At 38.6% G+C, this 4,192-nt stretch overlaps 1 long non-coding RNA gene across 1 annotated transcript in view; it reads left to right on the top strand.

Annotated features, from left to right (window-relative positions):
- LOC142072910 (uncharacterized) overlaps nucleotides 1-3,893 on the top strand; it is a 5,035-nt gene extending 1,142 nt beyond the window's left edge. The window contains exon 3 of the long non-coding RNA XR_012669517.1: nucleotides 3,187-3,893. This is a non-coding gene — a long non-coding RNA (uncharacterized LOC142072910). The remainder of the gene's footprint in view (nucleotides 1-3,186) is intronic.
- Nucleotides 3,894-4,192: the final 299 nt, after the last annotated feature.

The following is a 4,192-nucleotide window of genomic DNA, read 5'->3' as shown; positions in this document are numbered from 1 at the left end:
CCAAATTATTTGGTAGATTTATGTCATGGACAGATACCCAGTCATAGTCATTCCCTGGTTTCCTTAAAGTAATTGCCATGACAAAAATACTCTTTAATTTCAAAAGAAAACATTGTACAAGAGAGAAAAAGGGGAGGGGTGTGTGTGTGTGTGAGAAGATAAAGTAGCCTGAGACAATTCATCCAGTGTTACTAGTGATATAGATAGATTTGGTCCAGAACCCAAGGGCCGCATTTTCAGATTATCTCTAAAATTGCACCCTCCAGTTTTATGCCTCTTTAGCTCCAAACCTGGATGTGCACTCATGAATCAGGTAGTTTGTTCACAATTGCCCAGTATCAGTGGATGCATCTGCAAAATTGGTTTACCACACTGTTAGGGGCCTGTTTGAGGTTATAGTTTAAAGAGTTAAACTTTGAATAAGTGCATAATCCCACCTAATATCCTTCCACTTTACTCTTACCTTTCCTCCTAAGATACTTCAAGAGTTTGCAATCGCTGGTATAATATATGATACACAATATGTATGGTTCTGTGCCTAGGGAAGAACTCTTGGCCTTAACTGTGACTTTTTTTTTATTACAGCTATAATGTTTGGATAGTAATTCTACTTATGTTTCACCTTCTATCTGGAAATTTCAATGTGCGTTGCACTTGTTTAGCCTCATAATTTCCCTGTGAGGTTTGATTATCAGCACCTTTTTAAAGATAAGTAAACTGAGTCAGAAAGGGTGAAATTCAGTCAGGTATGGAGAGTCCATGCAAGGCTGTCTTGCGTTACTTAAGCCCCATGGGAGGCAAGAGCGTATGTGGAAAGGTCAGACAAGGGAGTTTCCACAGAGGTGTTCCATCCTGCAGAGTGTGCTGTCACATTGGCTCCCAATATGTTGGCATGGAAGAGGCCTTGGGGATGGGCTGTGGGAAGGATCCATGCCAGTGATCCAAAATCCATGCATAGGCATGAAAGGGCAGGGAAATAATAAGAGGCAAAGGAGAGACAGAGAGGAGACTTGTTTTCAGATGACATTTGAAAATATATAGAGTTGAAGTGGCAGAGCTTGCAGGAAGGGTGTTCCAGATGGCAGGAACTGCTGAGAAAGAGATTCTTGCACAAATGGCATCCAGACTGTGTGAAGGATCAGAAAGGAAGCAGGTGCTAAATGCACAGAGGCAAAGAAGGTAAAAAGGGGGTGGTAGGTGGGTGTGTATTTGGCAGAAGGAGGTCAAAGTCTATAAAGCTGGCTTCCTTTAAAAATGAGGAAGTCAATGACTGGATCTTGAAATGAAAAGAAATCCAAGTAAAGTACTTTTTTGCAGAGCCAAAGTTTATAGCTGTGAAGTTAACTTAAATCAACCTGAATGGTAATGCTATTATGGTACCGTTTGTGCTTGAAGTTCCACGAGAGTCCATCACACATGGCTTACCATCAGAATGGGATGATCCGGAAATGCTAGGACAGAAAGCAGTTCTATCAGTGTATGGGAGATTCAGGGGAGTCTCTATCCATGTATGAATATAAACTGTGGGCAAGTCAAGACCCCTAGACAAAGGTTCCCATGTGCAGAGTTAGGGTGGGGAGTTCCCAGTTTGTGAAGAAGCTGTATAGAGAGCCTCTGCTCCCCTGTGTGCTTTGTGGAAATTCTCTGTCATAGTTCTGTTTGCACTGTCACATTAGGTGCTTGGGTGTGGTCTGTATTTCAAAGGTGTTCAGCACCTATATCTCCTATTCATTTCAATTGGTACATGGGTCCTACTACCTATGAAAACCAGGCCCTGTATTTGTGGCTTCATGGCTCTAAGGAGAAGGAATATAGCCTGTAGCACTGGCTACAGGTCAGCTTTTCATGGTCTATAAGGGTGAATCCTTTCCCCACAGGAAACCCTTACATAAAGCCCATTTATTTGGCCTTTGTGAAAGGGAAAGGGTTTAGCAGCTGGGGAATGGGAGAGTCTCAGCAACTTGTCTGGTATAAGAACATAAGAACGGCCATACTGGGTCAGACCAAGGGTCCATCTAGCACAGTATCCTGTCTTCCTACAATGGCCAATGCTAGGTGCCCCAGAGGGAATGAACAGAACAGGTGAGCCATCCCCTGTCACCCATTCCTAGCTTCTGGCAAACAGAGGCTAAGGACACCATCCCTGCCCATCCTGGCTAATAGCCATTGATGGACCTAACCGCCATGAATTTATCTAGTTCTTTTTTGAACTATGTTATAGTCTTGGCCTTCACAACAAAATCTCTGGCAAGGAGTTCCATAGGTTGACTGTGTGTTGTGTGCCAGATAAAATGTGCAAGTATATTTAATTCTAATTACATAAAACAAAGGCAGACACCACCTATTGCAACCTTAGAACAGCAAAAAAGTAGAGACTATAGGGAGGTGTTTGACCTTCTTTGTTAATAAAAAAATGTTTGGGGTTTCCCTGAATATGAATATTAATAAACTAGTTCAAGGGACCCAATTTTTAATTTCCTATGTCTTCATTTAGAATTCTACTCCTCTTGGAGAGGTGTGTACTTAAATGTAGGGGAAAGGGGGATTTAATGAATTACAAAAAGGTTACTTTACGTTGAAAACGTGTATTCCTGGCTATTTCCATTTAAAGAACATGACATTCGGGTGGAAATTGCCCCTTATGAACAGGTCATTAATGTCAGCTCTAGTAAAACTGACATCACCTGCTACTATTTTAATTGTGTGTTTTACTAATGCTAACCATTTTCCTGACAATGGCACCCCCATGGCCTTAATACATCTGTGTAAAATACATAAACCAAGGTCAATATGTAAGAAATGCTTCAAACGCTAAGTACCTTCATAAAGCCAAATGAAAAGTTTGTTGTTTGCATTCATAAGAATAACAACAAAAAAAGGAAATCCTATACAATATTTTCCCCAGCTTTTAGTACATAAAAGAGCTTTTTAGGATTCACTTTGATTAGCTACTGTTTTGTATGAAAAATAGAGTTAAATTTCCAAGATATAGACTTTATTTTCTAACACAAGTGGTATATTAAAAACAACAACCCTAAAATGCTTCTTTAGTGTCATATGTAATAGTAACATTTTTCCCATGGTTTGGGAGGGTAAAAAAGAGAAAATGAAATCCAGATTTGTAATTCCTAACAGGAGAAATTTGATCCTTTTCAATGTTTAAGTAATATTTCCTGTAAAACATAGGAGGCCATCTGCAGAGCTGTTTCCAGACACATTTTGAAGTGGCAAGGGCAACTGAAAGAGACAAGAATGGAGGCTGGCATTTCACCTCTGGGAGATGAAACATTAAAGGTTTCTAAAAGCTGGTTCTACAATTTTACAAAGTATTCAACCACTGCATAGTTCATAATTTGTTTAATTTACCTACCTTTTTATAGATATGGGGAGGGGAAAAGCCTCTCTGTAAAAGATAGTATAAAAATCAAGACAGCTGTAAAAAGCTAATGTACAGCTATCAAGAATGCTTCATGATTTTAGTTATCGAAATTGTATTTTATTCTTAACAGGCCCAATACAGAGGTTATAGGGGAATATTCACCAAAAGCAACTATACAAAATGAAACATATTTGGGTAGACAACAGAAACACTGAACTTTTTTTGATATTTAAGTCTATTATAGAATTTTGTTTTATTGTTGATCTCTAGGGTCACCTTATGAATTCGTGTTAGTGAAATGTTATGGCCTCACTATAATATTCACTTTGCGAAAGGGCCTGCATTTACCAAATCTCATCCAAAGTCGAATATAAATGAGAAACTTGCATCTCTCTTCATGGAATATATTTTACACTGGAGTGGTTGTTTTTTGTTTTGTTTTGTTTTGAGCTACAGACAGATTCTAAAATTGAATTCTTGTTCTCATGCCAGAGTTCAGTGTAATGTCTGAACAGTGAGGTTTTCCTTTTGATATATGGATTATATTGTTCAAATAGTTAAACTGAGGGCAGATTCTGCCCCTAGATGGGTGCCTGTGAGCTCCATTAATTTCAGTGGGAAATATGTGAGTATCCAAAGGCTGCAAATGGGTCGAACTGTTCAATGTATAATGAGTGGACACTTTTAATGATATGCAGTCTTATATTCGTATCTTTCCACTTTTAAAATCAGTATTTGGTGTAATTTTGAAGTATTGTTGATTATTGTAGCTTTTTATTTTTAATAACGTCAGAAACAATCTGTTGGATCTTT

This window comes from Caretta caretta, chromosome 7 (assembly GCF_965140235.1).
Source record: "Caretta caretta isolate rCarCar2 chromosome 7, rCarCar1.hap1, whole genome shotgun sequence".
NCBI classification, from domain to species: Eukaryota; Metazoa; Chordata; order Testudines; family Cheloniidae; genus Caretta; species Caretta caretta.
Note: the sequence above shows the minus strand (reverse complement) of the source record. Positions and strands in the feature narration are given on the sequence as shown.